Source organism: Lissotriton helveticus, chromosome 4_1 (genome assembly GCF_964261635.1).
Source record: "Lissotriton helveticus chromosome 4_1, aLisHel1.1, whole genome shotgun sequence".
NCBI classification, from domain to species: Eukaryota; Metazoa; Chordata; class Amphibia; order Caudata; family Salamandridae; genus Lissotriton; species Lissotriton helveticus.
Genome location: NC_136063.1, coordinates 270,929,209 through 270,954,883, shown reverse-complemented (window position 1 = coordinate 270,954,883; position 25,675 = coordinate 270,929,209). Strand labels below are relative to the sequence as shown.

General features: G+C 45.0%; 1 protein-coding gene across 13 annotated transcripts in view; it reads right to left on the bottom strand.

The window, feature by feature from the left end:
• The window catches only part of CYRIB (CYFIP related Rac1 interactor B), a 478,070-nt gene that overhangs the window by 396,588 nt on the left and 55,807 nt on the right, over window positions 1-25,675 (bottom strand). For 3 of the 13 annotated variants that reach the window (XM_078686760.1, XM_078686762.1, XM_078686768.1), the window contains exons 1-2: window positions 12,603-12,744; window positions 2,413-2,452 (exon numbers count right to left, since the gene is read on the bottom strand). The exons of 1 other annotated variant lie outside the window; for it this stretch is intronic. The gene's annotated coding sequence lies outside the window, so the exon portion shown is untranslated. Of the gene's footprint in view, window positions 1-2,412; window positions 2,453-12,602; window positions 12,809-25,675 lie in introns of those variants that run through there. 9 more of the 13 variants (XM_078686767.1, XM_078686759.1, XM_078686755.1 and 6 more) reach the window with 8 other exon arrangements.

The window sequence follows — 25,675 nt, the reverse complement described above, 5'->3', positions numbered from 1 at the left end:
GCCAGGAGCCCCTGGGGGGCTTTGAACCAATATGCCCCAAACAATGGAGTCCCCCTTCTGGGGACTCGAAATAACAGTGCCCGCAGAGCTGCTGGAATTAAAGGGGGAGCAGCCCGCTGCCTTCCGGGGCCGCTTCAGGAGTATGCCTGGGCCCCCACGGGGCTTCTAAAGAACACTGGGGCCCCCGCCTCGAGACGCCTGCAATCACCGGGCCTCTTGGGGACTTCACTCTGTCACCGTGCTGCTCCGGGGCTTCGTCGGCGGCGTCTCCGCTCCCAGGGCAGCGGGACTCTTGCTCCCGGTCACGCTCCTGGGGGCCGGGCCTCCTTCGTGGGCAGCGGGCAGAGTAGAGAGTGGAAAATTGGCAAGGTTTGTGTGGCAGAAAATGCCCCAGGAATCCCTCCGCGCACGCACCGGAATGTCGCCTGTGACGGGGGCGGGGCCGCGTCCGGACCGGAAGAGGAGGCAGGCGGAGTAAATGCGTATCGCGGCTCGGGGCTCCAGTGAGCGGTGGAGAGCCCCGGGGTCGCCATCAGGAGGTTGCGCAAGTGTTGCGGGGCTCCCTTGACCAAGAGGGAGCCCCAGGAAAGGAGCTGGCAAGAGCCGCAGCGTGAACTGTGCGGAGGAGGCACATGCCCGGTGCCTGCCCCTGCCGCGTGCTGAGTTCAAAAGGGCTGGGGGGGGGGGTCTCGGTGCACGTGTGTGCGTGTGCGAGCACTCGCGTGTGTGTGTGTATATATGTACGTGGGGGGGGTGTCTATATGTGCGTGCATGGGCGCTCGTGTGTGTGTCTCTGTGTATGCGCATGCTTGTGTGGTGTTGGAGCTTCCCAGGAGACAGCAGCAGGCCACAGCGAGCGCGTTCACGTGGCCCGCTCCGATCGCCTCCTCGGAGAGGAAATGTGCGCGGCCAGGTGCTGTCTCCTGGAAAGCTGTGTCAGTAACAATAGATCTCTGGCGAGACAGCGCTGCGCGCTGTAATCGCCACGAGACCTAAAAAGGGTCTTAAACAACTTTTTAAAAGAATCTTTCAAACTGAGCACAATTAACAAAGCCCTCTCCCTTGAATTCTTCATCAAGGTCAATCCTCCTCTGTTCATTACTACAACTTGCAGGCTTTCCTCCCAAACCCTTTCACATTTCCATTGTTTCTTGCTTACTACCCTATTTGACTGAGTTTTTCTCTTGTATGTACGTTTTTTTCGCTCTTTAAACAACTTCAGAATTCTTATTACCTAATCTGTTACTCTCCCATACTGTAATTTTACATCCTCACCACTTAAGTAATAATAAAATGAGACTCCTAATTGTGTGCAGAGGCTTCCTGTAGCTCTTGTACTTTTTCCTTCAGCTTGTCATACTGTTTAGGTATGCACATACTGCTGCCTTTAATGTATCTCTCAATTGCAAAGGGTTCCAATGCTCCCCGATCAAACAAAATAGAAAAGAAATAAACACAAAAACGTTTAGTTAAGTCAGCCTCATGTTACAGGAAATTTATTTTAACCAAAAGCCAAATGGAAATTCTATGTCGTGCATTGTCAAACCAGCTTGAATTAAAGAAATGAAATGTGGCCTGGACACATGTTACCTTAAGTTAAACTGGCAAAGTTATTTACAGGTTACCATTACGAAGTTTAAATAATGTATCCGAGCACCACTTTCAGGACAATCCATGTACTAACGGCAAGCACAAAGCTCCAATGGCAAGCAAATGGTGGACTGATTTATTCTCCAGTGCAGCTTAGACCCAAAAGTGCAGAAAGAGATACTCTAAAAGCACTCAACAGCTTAAAGAACATGTCGACTTTAACTTGGAGGGTATTTTTTTTTATTGATCATTTTAAAATGTAAAATAAAGTATACACTTTTATGCTCACGATTTACCTAGGACATCTATTTCTTCCATCTGCTTGTCGAAATGGTCACAGAAAGTTGACAGCAGCACCTGGTCTGCATAGGCATCCACAATGATTTGAAAGGGGGGTCGACTCGTATAGATTTTCAGATGCTTGTTAATATTTTTTTTCTATTATTTTCCAGATATTGACAAACTGATTAGACTAGTACAAATCTTGTGAGGAAGCTCGAACACGTTTAGGCAGTGGACAATTACGTTCTGGGGGACTGCTGGACGACTTTTGCTGTAATCCTGTTAACTACTAACCAGCATTTTAGTAATATAGTGAAGGAGCACATTGTGTTCATTCCTTCTTCTCATGTATTAATAATTTGATACACTACTTACCTGGCCATGTATATGATGTTAGGCTTCATTATATGATCAGAAAAATTAAAATCCAGTGAAAGCCATAGTAAAAGTTAATTAAAAGATCCAACTGTAGCACACATAATCTGGTGCACAATTAGTAATCACATTCATAATTCACAAATTATTATCTGAGATGCTTACCTGCAAGATTTCAAAATGTATTCTTTAAAAGTAGCAATGACTGCAAAAAAAGAACAACAAAAAAAAGAGACATTCCATGTCAAACCTTTTAAAGGAGTTGAATATTTTAAAACAAACGTTTGAATACAATACTTCAATAACTAGCATACATCACATATGGTGAGAAACTGGGTTATTTGTTGACTGGGGTGAGAGCCCTGGTCAAGCTACAGCCACAAACCCTGGGAGGGCGAACCACAGAAAAGTCAGTACATTAACCTGTGCTTAACGCTGGGTACTTTGGAACAAAAAGCAGGCACGCTTAACTTGGAGGTAATGTATAAAGTATTTGTGCAGAACACAAACAGTAATGCAAGTGAAAATACAACAGAAGAAAAATACCACACCAATTTAGAAAGATATAGTACATTTTAACGCCTTAACCGCGGCGGAAAAACGGCCGCGGTGCGGGCTTTCTAAAGGGTGGGCGAGGCTACGTTGGCCATCGACAGCACTGGCTTTGGCCGACGGGAGCAAGGATGAGGTTAAAAAATTGTTTGACGCCAGAAGGACAAAATTCCAACCAGTAGAGCCAGATTTATGAATTTTTAAAGTATTCACTAAAAATCAAAAAGATCAAAACGCCAACTGTGAACATCTAGTCGCACGAGACAGGGTCAAAGTTGAAAAATATGCCTGACTGCGATGGAGCGCGGGTCAGATACAAGAAGTGGATTGCACCCGGCCGGCTCTTACCTTCAGACTTACAAGAAATTCTGTTGAAAAATAGAAGGTAAAGTTTAGTGGGCGAGCAAACAGGCGCTGTCCAAGGAAGAAGCGTCATCATCGGGGAGCCGATGGGCAAAGTTGCAGTGAAGTTTTTTACGTTCACTTTCAAAGTTGAAAATATCCAGAGGGACGAAGCAGGAGGCTGCAGCCAACGATTTGATTTGTTCCAGGAGGCCTGATGCCCCTTTAGCGAAGGACTGGTGAACAGGATTTGCTGCTAAGGAGATTAACGTAGCAGACGCTACAACAAAGTCAGGCTGACTGGCGATGCACCTCGGGCGGATCGAAGAGCTGGTTGGTCCTGGTCTTTCCTCGGTTCTCAGAGCAGTTTTTAGCAAAAAATTGTCTAAGTCCCAAGGTTTGGATTTTGGCTATCTTTGCACCTTTAGCACCACCAAGGGTCCAGGACTGAAGTGGCACTAATGGGGGTGGAGATGAGGGGGTATTAGGACTCACTCAGGCTGGGTGCAAGTGCAGGTTCAAGATGGTGGGAGCCTGTTATGTCCCTGCGTCTATAAACAGGAGGCCAGCAACTTAGCCTTTAGAGTCACTCAGGTAGGTCCAGGCCGAGAAGCAGGGCTCAAGCAACAGGGAAGACCTCTGAGGGTTCAATGCAGGCTCCAGGCAGCAACGCAGTCTTGTACACAGCTGGCCACAGCAGAAGTCTGTCCTCCGAAGAACTAGAAAACGAACTGTCTTGGGGCCATATTTTTATACCTGGTGCCTTTGATGAGGTCAAAGAAGTTTCTTTTTGAAGTGCTTGGAACTTCCTGACTCCTCTTCTCTAGACTAAGCTGGCTGTAGAGACAATGTAGAGAAGACAAGCTCTTTGTGCAGAGCACATCCTTTTCAGTTGCAAGTGGGCTTTGCTCAGCTCTGCCCCCTCTCCATCCTCCTAGCAGATGGCCCATTCAGGCACATCCAATTACTCTAATGTGACACTGTCTGGGAAGAATTCACAAAGTCCTAGTTGCCAACTTCACCCAGTCATATGACCCAGGGGAGGCTCCAGGCACCAAACGGCAGATGGCAGGAAAAGGTCAAATTTCCAAAAGTGGCATTTTCAAAATTGTAGTTTAAAGTCCGACTTTACCATTGAAGAAGATTTTAAAATATAATTTAGTTGACACCAAACATGAAATACCTATCCTTACAAAATGAAAAGTTAAAACTTATTAAACGTAATAAGGCAACCCAATGTAATCCTAAGGGGCATAAAGGCCTCACAGTAGTAAACAAGCATTGGAAATGCAATAGGTCTCGCAATAGAGAAGTTTGAGTGTTTTGTTTGTAAAATATTAACATTTTTATAATTTGTTTATGTTAATTAAAATATTAAAGTTATATTCTTTGTAATACAAATGTCAATATTTAGAATTTTGGCAAATGTTAAATTTCTAGCATTATTAAAAGGTACATGTATAGTGTTTCATTGTCTTCTAAGTATTGTTCTGACCAATTCCAATGTTTTACCAATAACATAATAGAAATGTGGGAGTATGAATAAAGGGGAGACAGAGTAAATGAAGGGAAGCGAAAGAGAAAGGGTGAGAGAGAGAATGAAGGGGGGAGAGGAGAGAGAATTAAGGAGGGATAGAATTAGAGAGGGGGAGAGAGAGAGAAAGAGTGAAGGGAGAGAGAGAGTGAACAAGTGATGCTGTGGCGTTCAGTGATGCAGTTGTAGCGCATAGTGATGTTGTGGTGCCCCTGAGTGATGCTGTAGTGGTGCTGAGTGGTGCTACTGAGTGGTGCTGTGGTGTAAGTGTGCACTGCCGGCTGCTGTGAGGGGAGTGAGGGCGTGTGAGGGTGGGTGAGAGTGTATGTGAGGGTGGGAGGGTGGGTGAGGGTGTGTGAAGGTGTGTGAGGGTGTGTGAAGGTGTGTGAGGGTGTGTGAAGGTGTGTGAGGGTGTGTGAAGGTGTGTGAGGGTGTGTGAAGGTGTGTGAGGGTGTGTGAAGGTGTGTGAGAGTGAGGGGGTGTGAGAGGGTGAGGGGGTGTGAGAGGGTGAGGGGGTGTGAGAGGGTGAGGGGGTGTGAGAGGGTGAGGGGGTGTGAGAGGGTGAGGGGGTGTGAGAGGGTGAGGGGGTGTGAGAGGGTGAGGGGGTGTGAGAGGGTGAGGGGGTGTGAGAGGGTGAGGGGGTGTGAGAGGGTGAGGGGGTGTGAGAGGGTGAGGGGGTGTGAGAGGGTGAGGGGGTGTGTGAGGGTGAGGGGGTGTGTGAGGGTGAGGGGGTGTGAGAGGGTGAGGGGGTGTGAGAGTGAGGGGGTGTGAGAGTGAGGGGGTGTGAGAGTGAGGGGGTGTGAGAGTGAGGGGGTGTGAGAGTGAGGGGGTGTGAGAGTGAGGGGGTGTGAGAGTGAGGGGGTGTGAGAGTGAGGGGGTGTGAGAGTGAGGGGGTGTGTGAGGGTGAGGGGGTGTGTGAGGGTGAGGGGGTGTGTGAGGGTGAGGGGGTGTGTGAGGGTGAGGGGGTGTGGGTTCTGAGGGTATGTGGCGGTGTGAGGGTGAGGGGGTGATGGTGAGAGGTGTGAGAGTGAGGGGGGTGTGTGAGGGGGTGTGAGTTCTGAGGGTGTGTGGCGGTGTGAGGGGGTGAGGGCGTGTGAGGGTGAGAGTGTATGTGAGGGTGGGTGAGAGTGTATGTGAGGGTGGGTGAGAGTGTATGTGAGGGTAAAAGGGTGTGTGAGGGTGAGAGGGTGAGTGAGGGTGAGGGGTTGTGCGAGTGTGAGGGTGAGGGTGTGTGAGGGTGTGAGGGTGAGTGAGGAATTCAGGTACAAAGACAGAAATATATGAGAAGGGCGGCTGGTCTATCAAAAGTAGGACAGAGACACTCAGAGGAAGAACGAACGAGGTACATACATGCATACAAGACAACACACAAATATGTGGGACAGAGAGACCAATGAATGAGGTGAAGGAAGGCACAGTAACTGAAGAAAGACAGCAACAGCCAGACTGGAAATCGGTAAAAGACCATCAGAGGGGGAAGAAAACGACAGAGAAAAAAACACATACATGAAACAGAGAGGGATAGTTTGACTTGTGAAGACAGGGAAAGAATGAAGAGCTGCAGCAGTAACCAGGCAGAGATGTGCTGAAGTGAAGCAAAGACACAGGGGGAGAAGAAGAGCAGAGAGAGGAGGTGCAGAGATAGTGAGAGACAGACAAACAGGAGGAGAGAGGGGGTGGGACAGAAGTGCACAAATAGATGGCATTTAAGAGAGAGAGGTGGCAAGAATGAGTACAAGACCAGGCAGATGAACAGATAGAGAGGGGGGAGAAAGGCCGAGGGAGAGACGCGATGAAGAGGAGAAGGAGAGAGACAATAACTAAAATGGAGAAGCGGCTACAGCTACAAGAAAGAGGAAAATAAGGAGGAGTGTGATCGGATAGAGTGCGAGGGGGAGGGAAAAAGAGGAGACAGTACAGCGGGGTAGAGAGAGAATGGAGGGGACAGAAAAAGAAAGGGAAAGCGCGAGGGGTGGAGGAAGAAAGATCAGGGGCTAGAGACAGTGAGATGGTGTGACTGTGAGAGGGGTGACAAGCAGATAGAAAGAGACACAGGATAAGGAGACAGGGTGAGAGCGACAGCAAGAGGCAGAGAGTGACGTCACAGGTGGAGGGTGCGATAGAAAGTGAACGTTTGTGAGAGAGAGAGAGAGAGAGAGAGAGAGAGAGAGAGAGAGAGAGAGAGAGAGAGAGAGAGAGAGAGAGAGAGAGAGAGAGAAGAGAGAGAGAGAGAGAGAACCATCGAGTGCTGTGATGAAAAGATAGGTGCCTGGACGCTTTGTATGTACATCCGTCTCATTACTAGTGTAAACCAAAAGTTTCACATTTTTAAAGCACATGGATGGATGACAGCCAGCAACACATGATTGGGGGTAGGAGGAGTAGAGTGCGTGTGTGTGTGTGGGGGGGGGGGGGGGGGGGGGGGGACACGACGTGAAGAGTGGAAGCAACAGGGTTGACCAGAAGCTACACGGATGGCATGTGTGGAAAGGGAAGAAGCAGAGGGCCTCATGCCCAGTAGTCCGAACAAGAAGTGTGTGTGTCAGTCGAACAAGTTTAAACAAGAAGGACAGGGCGAGAAGGGAGGGGGGGGATGGCAGCAGCAGATGAGCCTGATTAAAGCTGATGAAAAGGGAGGGGGAGGAGGGAGTGCGATGCGAGCAGCAGCAGGAAGGGGCGGAGAGGAGGCTCTGATGGAGAGCGACGCAACCACGACCATAGAAGCCCTGCAATATAAAATAATGATTCAGAAAAGGGGGTGGTGATGAACAGAGTGTCTGAATTAAGCAGACCACTCTTACCCAGTCCAAAGATCAGGGCTTGATCCATCACCGTTATTTAGCTCACTGCCCCATCCCAGCTCAGAACCTGGCTATATGCAAATTAGTCTGTCCCTGGCCCAGTGCATCATGGGAACAGGGCAGACCAAACTACCAAGCCAATTCTTCACCAGAAAGGATACAAGCTTCCGGGGACCGGTTTCTGGCATTTCAGCCTCGTCGGCCCGGCTTGCTTGAATCCTGATGGAGCAGTGAGCAAGGGACTCATGTCTGAGTATACCCTGCCACACCTATAGTGGCCAAAAACGATTCAGAAAAGGGGGTGGTGATGAACAGAGTGTCTGAATTAAGCAGACCACTCTTACCCAGTCCAAAAAACGGTGACGGATCAAGCCCTGATCTGTTGACTGGGTAGGAGTGTTCTGATTAACTCAGATACTCTGTCCATCACCACCCCCCTTTTTGAATCATTTTGGCCACCACAAGCGTGGAAGGGTATGCTCAGATGTGAGTCCCTTGCTCACTGCACCATCAGGATTCAAGCAAGCCGGGCCGAAGACGGCTGTAATGCCAGAAACCGGTCCCTGGAAGCTTGTTTCCTTTCCAGTAAAGAATTGGCTTGGTAGTTTGGTCTGCCCTGTTCCCATGATGCACTGGGCCAGGGACAGACTAATTTGCATATAGCCAGGTTCTGAACTGGGATGGTGCAGTGAGCTAAAAAACGGTGACGGATCAAGCCCTGATCTGTTGACTGGGTAGGAGTGTTCTGATTAACTCAGATACTCTGTCCATCACCACCCCCCTTTTTGAATCATATAAAATAATGAATCACGGAAAGCAGGATGTAAGGCTGTGACTTTCAGTGTTTGAAAGTGAACTCTACAGTTCTGGGTGGGCAGCTCCGAGAATTACGAACAGGGTACATAAACACATGAATACCAATGGTGTGACTAAACGTACACGCCAACAACCCTTTGGCTGCAAGGGTGCACCCCGGAATTAACAGATAAGATGTGAATAGAGCACCCTCCTCAAGTACTATACCCAATTATGCTCAAACAGTGATGCTCACAAAACACTAGACCCGTTTTTTCACTGCTGAAATCCTAAAATAATTCCCACAAGCATAGACTATTAGAGCGAAAGGGAGAAAGAACGCGAGCCAGTAAGACAAATTGGGAGAGTAAACAAACGATGCGCGCTCTGTGCTGGGTGAGGGGGAGGGCCATTAGCCTGTAAGAACTCTGGGCGAGATCAAAGGAAGGGTGGGAGGGACATTGGCGAGCGAGGGGTGAGGGGGTTCAGCCTGGTGAGCTGAAGTGACAGCAGAGAAAACACAGATGCAAGATTTACAAAAGCCAAACATTATAACAATCTGGGAATACTCGTTCTCGAGTGCGTTGCAGCTATCACGGACTGCATTTGTGCTGAAAGAACTGTTCTACTATTGTTACACATAACACATGATTTACAAATATATCTGTATATTGTACATTGGTGGGCCACTTGCGAGATCAAAAGATGCTTTAAAGACGAGCAGCGAAATTGATTTATGCCCGGTTTCAGTAACATTCAGCTATTACAGACACGAAAGTTAAAGTGCGGCTTTATATACAGACACAACATTGGTGGGCCACTTGCGAGATCAAAAGATGCTTTAAAGACGAGCAGCGAAATTGATTTATGCCCGGTTTCAGTAACATTCAGCTATTGCACCACTTAGGTGACAGGATAAAACAAGGCAGTGCTGGGAGGGGGGCCGCGCACCAACTGAAGTGCTCTGGTTACACGGCCTGCGGCCGTGTGAAGTGATAAGCCTTTGAAGTATGTCACGGCGCCTGAGGGGAGAGCAGAGAGAAGAGAAGGCTCGTGCATGAGCGTGCATGAGCGGCCATGAATAATTAGGGGAGGAGAAGCCCTTTGGGAAACTGAAAGTACGGCCGGCCTGCGGCCGGCCATGAATAATTAGGGGAGGAGAAGCCCTTTGATGTGCTGGGCTGGCCGTGAATGCGCGTGCTTGTTTGCTCACGTGAACTTCAAGAAAACCGCAGGAACGAAGCCCTTAGTTTGAAGATATTTTTGGCTACTTGAATTCTCGATCCCTCAATGCGCTTGCGCGCATTGTAGGTCAAGAGACCTAAAAACTGATTCAAGATTTTTCAACTACAATGACATGTAAAATTTAAACCTTTTAATTGCAATGCATTCTGCCCTACCGACTACCTAGGACTCACTAATAAGCAAAAAAGGGGTGCTTAAAGCTTGGCAAGGGGGTTATACTGTCAAGTCTGTTTGGCAGTTTAGAACTGTATTCAGGCTGCAATTGCAGGCCTGAGACATGTCTTAGGGGGCTACTTAGTGGGTGGCGCAAATGTGCTGCAAGCACACTTAAAAAGAACAGACGATGGACAGAATGCTGAACAAATCAAACACTCACCCCCAGTCACAGAGATGGGTTATATCCATTGTTATTTTGCTTGTCATGCCATTCCAGTTCAGACCCAGCCATATGCAAATCAGTACAATAATCAACGAACAGTAGTGGTGGTTTTAACGGTAGCACATCCCTCTTAGTATATAGTAGAGATCAATATACAGTCTTGGTGCCCCTGGAGGTTAAGAGCATACGTTCCATTCAATAATTCATTCGTTGAGAGTTATTCAATTATACGATACTCAAACAAAGAACAATAAATAGTTGCTGTAGCAGCTGGGTGAGCGGGCCGCTACAGCAACAAGCTGGAGGGCATTTATCAGACCAAGAACAATCCGTGATCGACCGGCCGCTATAGCAACTATTTATTGTTATTTGTTGGAGTACTGTATAATTGAATAACTCAACAAATGAATTATTGAATGGAACAGAGAGCTGAGGTTTATTTCTATATATGAAATCAGTCTGCCCTCCCCCCCCCCCCCTCACCCCTGTGGGAAAAATCCATCCCCGAACTGCGAGGCAAGGTCCTCCCTGGAACGGAGGCAAGCATCCTGGGACTGGATTTAGGGCATCACACCTCAACAGTCATGCTAGCATTTTAAATCTGTGGCACGGGAAGCATGTCTGGGTATATCCTTCCCACTTATGGCGACAAATGCAAATAGAACAGATGATGGGTGGAATGCGGAACAAATCAAACATTCGCCCCCAGTCAGAGCTGGATTAAATACATCATTTTATTGCTCACCACACCATTCCAGTTAAGATCCAGCGATATGCAAATTAGTCTTGACCCACCTCTCCGTGGGAACAGTCCAGCTCAAACTGCCAGGCCAGGTCCACGCTAGTAGCATTTAATTTACATGCCCTGCCTATGGAAAACCACTCTATAAGGGAGTTATAAGTAAACTAAATTTGCCAAACTGATGTAAGCCAATCTTACCATGTTTTTAAGTAGACAGCACAAGCACTAGTTAGGAGTGGTAAAGTGCACAAAGTCCTATGGGCAACAAAAAGGAATTCAGGGGAGGATAAAGGCAAAAGTAGTTTAGGAGTGACCCTGCAGAGGAGGCCAGGCCCAACATGGACTAAACACATTATTTGGATTATTCCATTGCAATTCTGGTTATTTTGGTGCAGATAAACAATCTGATCCTGAATAAAAGTTGTTTCAGAAGTGTACAAAGGCAAACCTAGAAAGGTATGACACGCCACATAGAGATACTATTAACGAGGCATGTGACAATATGTATGGATCCAGAAAGTTTTCAACGAAGAACGTTGCTATGTGTTAATGCATGACAGATCTCACAAAGCTGAAAATAAAAAAAAAGTCTAAATAAGAGTTTGCGCAAGACATAGGTAAACGTTAAAACTGGGAAAGGGTTATTTAATTGCTAGAAACTGGACATAATTAACATGATTGTTCACAATTAGGTTGGAGGGACATTTAGCGAAAAACATGCACATTGCCATTGTCTTGCTTCCTTATGAGGCTAAAAAAGGTACTTGGGAGGGGTTTCTGGATTGAAGTAGGCAAACCAAAACAAGATGCTTCCATAAGGATTTCGTTAAGGTTTAAACATTTGTTGTATTTGAACATCAAGCTCAGACTGTTTGTTTTCTTTTATATTTTTCAGTTGGTCACATGGGCATGCTCCTTTTTTAAGGGAAAGACCCTGGGAAAACAAAATCTTTATGAAATTTAGCATAAGTATTTGTGTTTTCGGTTCCCACATTTTAGCAAAATCTTAATGTTTGATGCCTTTCTTATCCACTTCGGAAAGCTCGTTCAGCTTTGAGAAGGAACAACCCGAATTTTACAAGGTGCCGACAAATGAGAGAATACAGGGAGAGGCTCCTAAAGTTTTCACATAATGACTTCATTCCTCTGAAGCACATACTAAGTTTTAATGATAATGGAACTCTGGAATCCCAAAAGGGACAGACTTCAGACAAAATTCCCTACGTGTTGGCTGGTACTGGAAAATTCTTCACAACACGGATACCCACACCTTGAATACAGGCAGTATGAACACTCTGACGAAACGCAATTGCTAATCAGTAAAAGCTCCCATGCCGATGTGAATGCCGCAAACAGAAAAATAAGGCTGTCCTACTAAACAGAGTACAAAAGCATTTATGCATTTTTATATAGCGCTAACTTTCACGCCTTCTGGAACATTCATACCTATGCAGCCTATCTTTCATGCTTACAGGCGTTACAGATGTCGACATGCAAGGAATTTAAATAATTCAGGCATAAAAACAGGCAGGGCAAACTCCCAGACACGAGTATTTAGTCAAAACAAAACAACCCACTGAGGGAGGCAAACGTACGATAGGATACGAGAAGACGATGTCAAATTATGTAGGTCAGAAAGGGGGCGTTAACAAGCACGAAGACCCGCTTCCTTCTACACTAAAGAGGAAGTGTAAAATTAATTCACCAACCATACACTGTGCAAGGTAATTGTTACTTTCAGAGTAACTATAAACGCCTGCAAAATATCACAACGGTCCTCGTGCACAAATTACTGCTGGGAGGGTGCGCTTCAAAAAGAAACATCCACCTCAATGAATGAACGAATGCAACATTTTTTTAAGACCACGAATCAGCCTTGGGCGTCCTAGCCGTACACCTCTAGGAGACTTAAAAATAAATAAATACCATGCTGGCCAGTGATGGGTGACGCTAGTTTCGCCTCACCTGTCAAAAGACTCTGAAGGTGCTTAAGACGGTCAGGGGACTCGCGGATCAAAAATACGCGGCTGGATTAGGGATCTGGAAAGCTGCCCCTGGGGAAACTCCAGCACGGATCCTCCTCCCTCATGGTGCTCGTGCCGAATGCGCACAGCACCCCTAGAGACCGGGTGCTCGCTTTCCGGGGAGGCTGCTGCGCGTCGCGTCATGATGACGCACAGCCGCCGCGACGCCTGCCAACCGTCGCTGAGAAAGGTTCGTTGCTGAGGCTGGGATGGTCGGTGTCCTGCTCCGACTCACGGGGCTACTTAGCCCAGCTGTGAAAACACGAGATAACAGTCACCTGTGAACGGTGAAACTGAAAATAAGCTTTTCCTGCACTTTAGATTGGGTTGTTTACGGAGGTCCACGAACATGTTCAAAGACTGACATTTAAGTTTGTTTATGAATCTGAATAACCGCAAATGACAGTTCATGGTTGGCAGTATATCGTCCCGATTACATTCAGTTGAGCATAAGTGAATCTCCGCTTTAATTAATAGAAGAATGGCATCTAAGTATATCTAATCGAAAAGGTGAACACGAAAAGGAATTGATCCTGACCAAGGAACGTTTGTTTTGGAGCTATTTGCAAGTTGTTATTATAAAATTATAGCCTGGCAATTTCTGGAACTTAATCACAAAATAATCTCTTAATATATCCAGAGGCACAATTTATACATCAATGTACATACGTTAAAACACATTGAATCATCAATATCTCAATTAAAAGTTCACAAACACGGCTGTCCATATGTGTCGACGCGTCGTTTCGGTGGATGGCATTCGATAAAACCACCTTCTTCGTTACTTTAATTACACGACAACAGTGATCTATTGGTGAAAATGTAAAACACGATTGCTACTATATTAAAAATATCACAATCGCATATACAGAGTTCAGTTATTATTTACACATCAATTCTTATTAATGTCTACCCATTGATACTCAGGTTTTCAGGTTTTAGTGTCTTTATTTCGATGATAAAATCATAAAAGACAAAATGAAAACATTCACGAGACAAAACAAAACCACCACTGTGTATAAACAATTATATGAGAACGCACTTAAACATATTGTTAAATTTACACTAAGGCTAAAATCACAATTAAAAAGTTATTAAACTTTTGTCGATTCTACAAGACATAAATAAACCTGAAACTGGAAGAGCAATAAAGGCAAAAACAATACAAAATATAGTTAGGAAGACGATAAATTCCTTCTAGCTCTGATTGCCCAAGACCAGCCTAAAAATTTGGCCACGCATATCACAATGATTTCAGAAGTGTTTAGGGTCCATATTGCATCCGACGATTTTCTGCAGGGAAGTCGTTTGAATAGGGGTTTTAGCCACTTGGAACGAGGTTCTGAGTATTGAGGACAGGCAAACAGTAGATGACCCTTGGTTTCTCTATGATCTGGGCACCAGCTACAAGAGCTAGAAGAGGTTTTGCCCCAGGATGAAGTGAAAGAATTCAAGGGTAGTGCGCCCACCCGAAACTGATGATAGAGTTTTTTGTCCAATGGCCTGGTGATAGAATCCCAGTAAGTCTCTCTGGCGGGATCCAACTTAAAGCTTAAAAATCGCCCCGTTAGACTTCCAGAGCTGGAAGCGTTTACCAAAGAGAGACGGGTTGAGGCCCAAAATAATTCCATAAATTCTTTTTTCGATGGAAAAGTATTAGTACCTGGGGACACCCACAGATGTATTAAACCCATATCATACAGACTCTTTTTCACCGAGCGAAGCCATGGGATTCGCTCAGAACCCCCCATGGACGTCACTTCTGCTAGCTCCTTTGCAAAAAGTACAAGGTCCTCGGAGGTCCACAAGCGCCTCCATGTGGACACTACTCTAAATCTAGCCATGTCCATGATTGACAAGCAACCCATGTCATGGCAGAGTGGAATCAGTGGAGTGGATTGGGGTAGCCCTACCAGATTCCGAAGGAATCTACACTGGATTCTATAAAGACTAGAAAGGTCCATAAACCCCCATAGATCTGCCCCGTAGAGGGTGGCTGTATTTATTTTGGTGTCATATATTCTCAGGGCTGGAATGACCCGCTTTGTGATGGATTTCTTCTGCTCACGCAGAAGGCATCCAGTCAATTGAGCGAGTTTTAGCTGCTGGGTCACTATTTGATCTTTCCAAGACAGACGACGGTCCAGAGTGACCCCCAGATATGTCATGGTTTCAACTTGTTCCAAGTTGACCCCACTCATTTGTACGTTACTACGTATGAGGTTTTTCCTGGATAAAACCATGAACTTGGTTTTACCCACATTTATCTGGAGGTCATTTTTTTTACAAAACTCCTCAAAACGGGTCAAAGCCCGCTGTAGGCCTCCCCGGGTCTTGGATAGGAGTAGGGTGTCGTCGGCAAAGATCAACATAGGAAATTTGGTCCCTGCCAGGGATGGGGCATCAGTGTGAGTGGACATGAAAAATTTGACTACTTGGTCAATAAAGAGTAAGAAGAGGGTGGGAGCGAGAACGCACCCCTGACGAACTCCTCGTGTTACCGGAAAGGAGTCCGTATATTGACCTTGTACTCCCCACCTTACCCTGGCGTAGTTCTCTTCGTGTAGTCTGATAATCATCTCCACTAATTCGCCAGGCATACCCAAGTCCCTCAATACCTGCCATAATTTGCCCCTTGGTACCAGATCGAAGGCTGACTTCAGATCTATGAAAGCGGCAAAGATGATACCACCGCCGAGCGTGACAACCTTCCAAAAAATCATACAGAATCGTAGCGCCTGATCAATGGTACTTATACCAGATCTAAAGCCCGCCTGCATCGGGGACAGTATTTTTTCGAGGTCCATCCACCCCTGCACTCTGGCCAGGATCATACGGGCGAAGACTTTTTGGAAGCAGTCGATTAAACTAATCGGGCGATAGTTGTCTGGATTAGATCTGTCTCCTTTTTTATGTATGGGGAGAATCTCGGCCCCCTTCCAAGTTTTGGGGATACAAGCACCCCTCGCTATGGCATTAGCTATATTTGTTAGGTATGGTACCCAAATGGCTGTATTGGCCTTAAACAGATCGGCTGGAATTTGATCCAACCCAGGGGCTTTCCCCCGCTTTGTTAATCCTAGGGCTAACTCTGTCTCTGTTTCGGTGAAGGTCAGGATCGTGTCACAGGGGGGCATTACATATAACAAGTTCGAGATGGGCGGGGGATCGATAACGTCTGAGCAAAATTGGGAAGAATAATAGGTTATCCAGGCTTCGGGGGATACATGATTGGATGGGGTACGAAAGTCACCATCCTTTCCACATTCAACAATGTCCCAGAATTTCGTCTGATTATTAGACTTGCTGGCATCCAGGAGATCCGCCCAATAATTATCCTCCCACGCCCTCTTTGCTTCCCACTGTACCCTTTTGTACCATTTCCTAGCCTCCTTGACAGCGCTCATGTTTCTAGATTTAACTTTCTCAATTAACGTACTGTGGGCCTCCCTACAGTCTTTGTTATACCAATTTGCTCTAGTGGCTAGCGGACGCCCAGTACCCTTCTTGCAAGGTTTCGAGAGAAGTTGCTTAAGCTCAATAAAACATTGATCATGCATGCCCATAATCTTATCTGGTTCAATGTGTCCCCTCCCAATGGCCTCTGTCATCATTTTGTTTAGTGCAAGCTTCACCACATTTTCTATACTGGCCTGTGTAGTTACATCGCTTGAAATTGTGGACCATTTCAATCTCCTCCGATCATTTGATAAGGTTACAGCCCCTTGCCCCCTAGGAACTGGTCCTGCCAATCTCGCCACATCATACAGATTTAGTTTCAAAGACAGAGGGTTATGGTCACTTTCAGGACGCGTGACAATTTCCATATCAACTATCAAGTTCCAGAATTCAATTTTAAAAAAAATGTAGTCTATGCGACTTTTTCTCAACCCATTGTCAAATGTAAAATTGGCACCAAGGTCCGATTGGGTGCGTCCATTTACGGCCCTTAAACCCCAGGTGAGACAAAAAGCAGTCCAGCTCAGGGCAGCCTCCGTTGCTTTAACAGGTTTTCTGTTCATTAGTTCCGGTATTTTCCATGTAGCATCCTCTGCAATCCCCCAATTATCCTCGGCCAGATAAAGCTGCTCAATAGTGCAGTTTATGTCACCAGCTAACAGGATAAATGTTCCCTTATTCCAACCAGCCAGAAGATTGTCCAAGGTACCCACCAGCTGGGGGCATCGGCCGCCAGGGAGGCCTCGAGAGTAGATATTAATAATAAGCATGTCCTGGCCGCCTTCCTTGCTCAACCTAATGGCCAAGATATCGAGGTTTTCCACATAAAGTTCTGTAGTTGTATAGCCCCAAGCCTGTTTGACCCACGTTGTCAGTCCCCCAGAGGCGCGCCCTTTTTTACTCTTTATTGCGGGTTTAGAAAAGTTTATGAACCCAGCTTTGTATATAGGTGCGGTAGCCCAGGTTTCTTGTAGTAACACTACATCATAATTATCAATGAACTCTAACCAATCCTCCGAGTCCAGACGAGACTTTGCTCCAGCTACATTCCAGGACACAATATTTGATATCGATGTGTCGAGTTCTACAAGGTTATTGCTTAGATAAGGAGGGGAGTGGGGATTAAATAATCTAGCACTCAAGGGCTTATTTCTGGCACCATTTTCTTCGATTTTAGGAATTAACACCCTATCCCCAACTGGCGGAACCAACATATTTACATTTTTGTGGGACGTGAGCTGATTATCCGAATTTAATTTCATAGGAAGGTTAGTTGGATTTTGCGCTTCTTCCCTGCTCTCATCATTCTGGATAAATAACGGGCTGGGTGAACGCAGTCAATCAATCCATTCTAGATCGGACAGCGCCCCAAAATGATTAAAAAGTGGGGGGTACTGTTGAAGGTGAGGTGTTATCGGCCCTTGAAACCTCCCCTCTCTCACTTTCCACTGATTAGGGCCCATTGGGTAGTTAGTGTGTGTATGGGGATAGAAATAGGCAAGGTCCAGAGTTTGAACGTCACCTAGACGGGCAAATCTTGCTTTTCGTCGAATTCGGTCCACCACCCAAGGGTCTTTAAAGGAAATCAAGATACAATCTCCTTCTAGGTCTTTTGAGCCCTTACCCACCCAATCTACTCTCCTTACATAGAGGATTTCAGTGGGAGATGAGGGTGGGAGAGGGCGATGTTTATTTAACCAGAATATGACTTTGTTCCGCAAGTCCCCTTGGGTCTCTTTGATGCCATCTCTTAAAGGGGCCACTCCAGTTAAAACGATGGTATATTGGGACGCTTCTGGTGGTAAGTTAACTCGAGGTGTTGGACGTATTTTTCGATTATCCATCATCTGGGACCTAGAGGGTTGGAAATTATTTTGCTTTTTACCCATTTTAGGTGATTGTACTGGGGTACTATTAGGTTGATTTGACATGCCTTTCGGCAATGGATCTTTCACTGGGGCTTTGTTAGTTGTTGGTGGGTGTTTATCCCTTGATGTATTCTTTACGGGTGCTCTACTAAAGGTGGTCAAAGTAACAGCGGGTTTTGCCCCTGGTAAGGGTTTGTTATTAACAGCGGGTGTCCCTAAAGGTACGGACTTGCTTGCAGGGATTGGGTTACAGGCCCCCACCCCAGTAGTAGGCGTTATTAGTTTTTGCAAAAGACCCAAATTGGTGTTTACAACTAGTTCCAATGCATCTATTTTAGCGGTCATCAACCTTGTTCTCTCTAGGACCGGAAGCAGTGTGGTTTTTAATATTGCCTCCATCTTGACCAGCAGAATATCATCACTGTTAAGACAGGTTGGGCAAGGGTTTGATGATCCCAGGGGAGCTAATGAAGGGCAGTACACCGTTGGGGAACCTTGAGGGGGCTGAGAGAGAGATAAGCTCACACTGTTGATAACATCAATTTTGGGCTGTTTTTGGACCTTTTCCCCCTGTGGCCTCGAAACATGTTTTCTTTTCCGGGATGTTGGTTTTAGGCTATTTGGGGACAGCTCAGACAAATTGAGGGGGGTAGGAACATAAGATTGGGATTCATTGGACAGACTAGATTCGTCATCTTCAATATACTGACTATCATCCCCATCTCTTGTCTGGTTAACATAGGATTTCTGTTCCCTATTATCATGGGGTGGAGATATTATAACCCCATCACCATCTACGTGGACTATTGCCTCTGTCTCAGAGGTAGAAATGCAGTTGAAAGCTGCATAAATGACAGGGCTTTTGGCATTGGCTAAAGCACCAATTGAAGAACGCTTCCCGGTAACTAGATCAAGGGACAGTCTATGTTCTACCATTTCAATTTCTTTCTCTAAAATTCCAGTTGCTCTGGTGATAAAAGCATCAAGGGGACCAGAAACAACGCCCTTAGAAGTTTGTATGTGGACTAAACGTTCTTTCCCAGATCTTAATGCCATATTTAGAGGCTAAATGAGAAGGTATATAAAGGTAAGGTATAAATATAAATAAGTCCACTATGCTACCTATTGGATACCAATGAGCCCCCTCTCTTATGGTGGGTAATAGAGATACAAATATGTACCATGTGAGGAAGATAGTTTGAGTCAGAAAATAATTTTTGCAGGGCTCTAGGCCCAACCCAACCTTGACCGACCACGGACGGCCACAGACGGTCCCGCCCTTGTCCCGGGCTTCTCCCGGTCGCTCCCGCGAGGCGGAGGCTCTGTACACTTTATAGCTCTACTACCGTGTGCTCATTGGCTGATAGGCGGGGGCGTGGCCAGCGGGGAGAGCAGCCCTGGTGTTGCAGATTGGGCGCGCAGGGGCTCCTGGACGCTGGAGTCCCTGCCTATGCTCGCAGCCCCGCTGGTGATATCGCCTTTCCCCGCACTCCTCCCAGTGATCCCACAGCAGCCAGCAGCCTCCTTGAACAGATGACGCGCTGCGGGACCCGCGAAGCGGGTCCGGCGAGTCGTGAAGGGAGTCGTGAAGTCGTGAAGGGAGTCCGCTCTGCTAGAGCAAGCAGAGACACTGCGCTCTTCCACAAACCAAGTACAGGCAGCCAGGTAACGCCAAAGGGTCCCACAGGGTCAAGAGTGAAGCCCGCTTTTCACTCCGTCGGCGGGGGGCGTGGCCAGCGGGGAGAGCAGCCCAGGTGTTGCAGATTGGGCGCGCAGGGGCTTCTGGACGCTGGAGTCCCTGCCTATGCTCGCAGCCCCGCTGGTGATATCGCCTTTCCCCGCACTCCTCCCAGTGATCCCACAGCAGCCAGCAGCCTCCTTGAACAGATGACACGCTGCGGGACCCGCGAAGCGGGTCCGGCGAGTCGTGAAGGGAGTCGTGAAGTCGTGAAGGGAGTCCGCTCTGCTAGAGCAAGCAGAGACACTGCGCTCTTCCACAAACCAAGTACAGGCAGCCAGGTAACGCCAAAGGGTCCCACAGGGTCAAGAGTGAAGCCCGCTTTTCACTCCGTCGGCGGGGGGCGTGGCCAGCGGGGAGAGCAGCCCAGGTGTTGCAGATTGGGCGCGCAGGGGCTCCTGGACGCTGGAGTCCCTGCCTATGCTCGCAGCCCCGCTGGTGATATCGCCTTTCCCCGCACTCCTCCCAGTGATCCCACAGCAGCCAGCAGCCTCCTTGAACAGATGACGCGCTGCGGGACCCGCGAAGCGGGTCCGGCGAGTCGTGAAGGGAGTCGTGAAGTCGTGAAGGGAGTCCGCTCTGCTAGAGCAAGCAGAGACACTGCGCTCTTCCACAAACCAAGTACAGGCAGCCAGGTAACGCCAAAGGGTCCCCTGATACTCATTCATACTGATGTATTAAAAAAAGGTTGGGAATTTAAGTTTGTTTTCAAAACAGATGGATTTAGACCCTCAGCCGGGTATCAGAGTTATCTGAAAGTTCACTGATAATACCACCCAAATTCATATTATAATCCCCAAATTAATTTGGGATTCTCCTTTTTTATCATATATGGAGGCCTCCCAAATAGTCTGGAGAAACTATATTTAAATACCTGTTTGCTGTCCACGGAATTTATATTTATTTAGGGATTCTGAATCAGGTTATATTCTGCAATCAAAGGATAATTGGCATGTAACTCATAATAATGGGCTCAATCATTCCACCTCATATGACACTGCCAGTCCACTTCATTACCTTGACTGGGTGACAGCGACTACACCCCACTGGAAATTTCAATTGTTCCTTAACATCAAACTTCCGCTTTCGAAATGGCATCTGGTTAGACACTCCAAGAAAAGAAAATATCAGATACCAAGAAGGTTGTCATTGGGTCACCTACATTTATTTTTACTTTTAATTTTAAGGCCCAGTCCCTGGTTTATTTTCCTTACCAATTTCATTCGTACTCTCCGATTATACATTTCTTTATATGGAGGTAAATCCTATTTTCTATCTACTAGTAGACTCTTCTCACCCGGCTCCCTTCAGTTACCTTTATGGAGTCGGCGTAAGAAGATTCCTAACGCAAAAAGGGGAACGCATGTGATTTCCTTTACATTTTATAAACATAGTTATTTTATATTCCTAATGCAATCAAGTATATTAATATAACTAGCAACCAAAAAATACATGTGTTAATGCTTCTATCCCAAAATTACATACGGTCACTGTGCATCATATTAGTGCTCTGTTGTATATAGGTTAACATGCTGATACAATTCTAACACCATGAAAATACCCATACTCTACATTAAATCAAAAATGTAAAAGAAATAAAAAAACTCGCCTATTTCATTAACGGCCTATCATCAGACCACTACCCTAGGTCACAGTGGCTCTATCATAGCAATTTTAAAACACTACCCCGTGTTTTTAGGAAACAGAATTATTTTACTTCAACATGTCCAACCCAGGACTTTGTGAAGGCTCTCCCTGCCCTCGTACTTACTTGTACTTGTCCCGTCTCTACGATCGGGTGTCTTTTTTCTATTTAGCGAGGTACGCAGCACACCGTCCGTCCTCTTTATATTCTATTATGCATGTGATTTTCTTTTTTTCAAAAACGGTTACATACATCAGTATAACTTTATTGGTACACACATATCACCTACAAAGGGATTGTCTACAATAAAGCCACTGAGTACTGATGGCTTTATATTTACCTTCGCTAAAAATCTTTAACCTTTAATATATAAACCACAGTATGCTGCTAAAAAAATTATTTCATCTTTTACTAAGTGGCATCTCATTGGATGCACACATGCATTCCTGTTGTTAATACTGGAGAGTTTATACATACTCATAACAGTATACCTACATTAATCCTCCCTAACTGGCTTAACAAAAAGATTTTTTATATTTATAACAACAATGCGTATATTCTTACATGATCAGTTCGATGTACTCTATATTGCACAAATGCACTAATTAAAACATAGCTGTTGCGCTTACAGAACGTTATCCACAAAACTTTATTGATAACGTTTTATTGTTTAAAAGAAGTGATTTATTATTCCTTATAAATTTTCTTCACTCATACGGTTACGTTATCAATATTGCGCAAATGTATCGGTCATAGCATTATTAGTACATATCAACGTTGGATGAAATTGTCTCCTAATCCCCACATAAACATTGTTTCCCATTATTAATTAAAAGGAAAAGAAACATTACAGAACACTTAAAAATTTTAAATGTATGATCCAAATGAGGATCCTCAATGAACCTATGCCTACCTACAATAGCAGACGTTCCCACTCTTCACGATTATTAAGTCCATATTTATAGGTGTCAAACTTGCTCATTAAAAACTGCTCTCTCTTTTTCTTATTATCTATGTCACCCCAATACATTCCAGTGTACACCATTTGATATACTTCTCAGTGTGTTTGCATTGTAACCAATCTTCTGTTAGGGGGGCTTTTTTCTTATTGGATCTGATGGCGGATTTGTGTTAGTTAAGTCTTGTCCGTATCTCTCTCTTTGTTTCACCTACATAACCTTTTTTGCAGGGGCATAAAATCAAATAAACCACATTTTTAGTTTTACAATTTTTCCTCATCCTGTTGGGAGATCTGCAACTTATTTCTTGCCCTGTAGTGCAAGGAGTAGGCTTCTGCCTGTAAATACTTCATAGCATGGCAAGGCATAAACTGAACTGTGACATGCAGCTCTCGGACAAATAAAACCTCAATCCTCATTGTTCAATTAGGATACTTTCGGCCAGTAGTCGCTTCTTAGACAACATCACATTGAATTCTGGGATTAGTTTTGATATAGGTTTTAGAGAGCTACAAAGCCAGACTGTTGAACGTATTACATACCAGTAGTATCCTTGTACTACGAGCTCTAGAAGGAAGAGTCCTGACTCATTTTGTAAAAATGTTATATCCAGTGTGTAGTATCCTGCTCTTCTTTCTGTTTAGTCCTTCTTTGTATTCTGTGCAATGCTGCTCAGCCAGTGTGAGGGTATACAACTGTTACCACACATTTTTTACAACGCAATACCATAACCACGCATCTTTTACAACGCAAGTACTTTTACCACGAATACCTTTACAACGCATTACACTACAACGCAGATACTATTACAACGCATACCGTTACAACGTAAGTATAGGTAAGTTTATCTTTTTTTAAAAACATTTATTAGGGGTATTGGGTTTGGGTTTTGGGGTACAGGGGGATTTTTAAGTTTCAGGGATGGGTTTGGGTTTTGGGGTACATGGGTATTTTTAGGTTTCAGGGATGGGTTTGGGTTTTGGGGTACAGGGGTATTTTTAGGTTTCAGGGTTGGGTTTGGGTTTTGGGGTACAGGGGTATTTTTAGGTTTCAGGGATGGGTTTGGGTTTTGGGGTACAGGGGTATTTTTAGGTTTCAGGGTTGGGTTTGGGTTTTGGGGTACAGGGGTATTTTTAGGTTTCAGGTTTGGGTTTTGGGGTACAGGGGTATTTTTAGGTTTCAGGGTTGGGTTTGGGTTTTGGGGTACAGGGATATTTTTAGGTTTCAGGGCTGGGTTTGGGTTTTGGGGTACAGGGATATTTTTAGGTTTCAGGGCTGGGTTTGGGTTTTGGGATACAGGGGTATTTTTAGGTTTCAGGGTTGGTTTTGGGTTTTGGGGTACAGGGGTATTTTTAGGTTTCAGGGATGGGTTTGGGTTTTGGGGTCCAGGGGTATTTTTAGGTTTCAGAGTTGGGTTTGGATTTTGGGGTACAGGGGTATTTTTAGGTTTCAGGGATGGGTTTGGGTTTTGGGGTACAGGGATATTTTTAGGTTTCAGGGCTGGGTTTGGGTTTTGGGGTACAAGGGTATTTTTAGGTTTCAGGGCTGGGTTTGGGTTTTGGGGTACAGGGGTATTTTTAGGTTTCAGCGTTGGGTTTGGGTTTTGGGGTACAGGGGTATTTTTAGGTTTCAGGGTTGGGTTTGGGTTTTGGGGTACAGGGGTATTTTTAGGTTTCAGGGTTGGGTTTGGGTTTTGGGGTACAGGGGTATTTTTAACATATATATTTACAAATTAATAAATAAAAAGTAATATAATTAATTAAAATATTTAATATTAAAATAATAAATTAATAATTAAAAAAATATTAATATTAATTACATTATTTTAACATATTATATACTTACCTATACTTACGTTGTAATGGTATGCGTTGTAATAGTACCTGCGTTGTAGTGTATTGCGTTGTAAAGGTATTCGTGGTAAAGGGTCCTGCGTTGTAAAAATTGCGTGGTAATGGTCTGCGTGCTAAAAGTATGCGTGGTATCATCATATATCCCAGTGTGAGTGATCATGTCATAGAATGTTCATGTGTGTCTGGTTGAGTGAAAAGTCATTTGGAGAGTGTGGGCTGAGCAGCTGGGATGCTGCTTGCGGTGGGGATACTGTTACTTCTACTACCTTGTAACCTAATATTCTGTAACAAAAGATGCCTACTTTAATCTAAAGAATAAACTATCATCTTGTTTTATCATCATCTCTGCCTGCCCTCTTTCTTATGTTATTTCATAGTGTTGGACTGACAGTCCAACAAAAAGAGATTAAGAAGCAGCTGCTACCTGCTTCTTTTTTTTTTAGGGTAGAGGGGTATGGTAACACATGCTTTTGCTGTTGAGAAGTGGGAGATGGTTGGTTTGTAAGCATAGTCTATAGCTGGACTATGGACTGGGAAGTCCGATATATTTTTTGAGACTTTTATAAACAGGGCTTTGACGAATCCACGCGCTTTATAAATGGACTTTGATTGATTGATTGAGCTTGCACACAAAAGGTCTCTGGTAATCTAAATGCTGCATAGTTCAACTACAAACTTTCAAAATATTTGCCACGGCACTACTGGAGATCTGCAGCCCTTGTGGTAAATCCCATCAATAGTGACAAGCTGCGACTGAGGGAACAACAAGGAGCAGGTTTTTTATGGTCCCGGCTGCTTTAAAACAGAGATAAGGGTGTGTCTGTGTATTTTTGTCTAAACGTTATGTAAAAATCACAAGTGAAATCCAACAAACACCTAACCGAACTGACTTAGAGCTCTATAGCCAACTATTTACTACGGAATACATTTATTAAGAGGGGTGTAACACCCCAAACATGCCCCCTGAAGCTACAACTGAGTGTACAGTTTCCATTGGAATTGACATTATTTATACACCATGGCGTTGCTTTCAATCCACTAGGCATTAGGTGTTTTTCAAACCTATTTCTCCAGAGGCTACTGATGTTTAGTTGCTTATTTAAACCCCTCAGCAAGTTTCTGTTTAAATTCTGCTGTTTGAGTTTTTGTTGTAGGAGACAAAACTCCATAGTTCCCCTTTTCACTTTCTTGTTTTGTAACCTGCCATTCATTTTTCATTTCACCATCTATTGCATGTTAATGTCGTAACCCCAATCCACACCATCTCCCAACAAAGCAGGCATAAAATAATTTTTTTTTAGGCAGGACACACTCAAACTGCAAATATTCAAGAGTGTGTCAAACTAATTAGACATTTAACAATGGACTGACTCCCAGCCGAATACTTCCGCTTTCGAAATGACATCTGGTTAGACACTCCAAGTAAATAAAATATCAGATACCAAGAAGGTTATTGTCATTGGGTTACCTACATTTATTTTTACTTTTAATT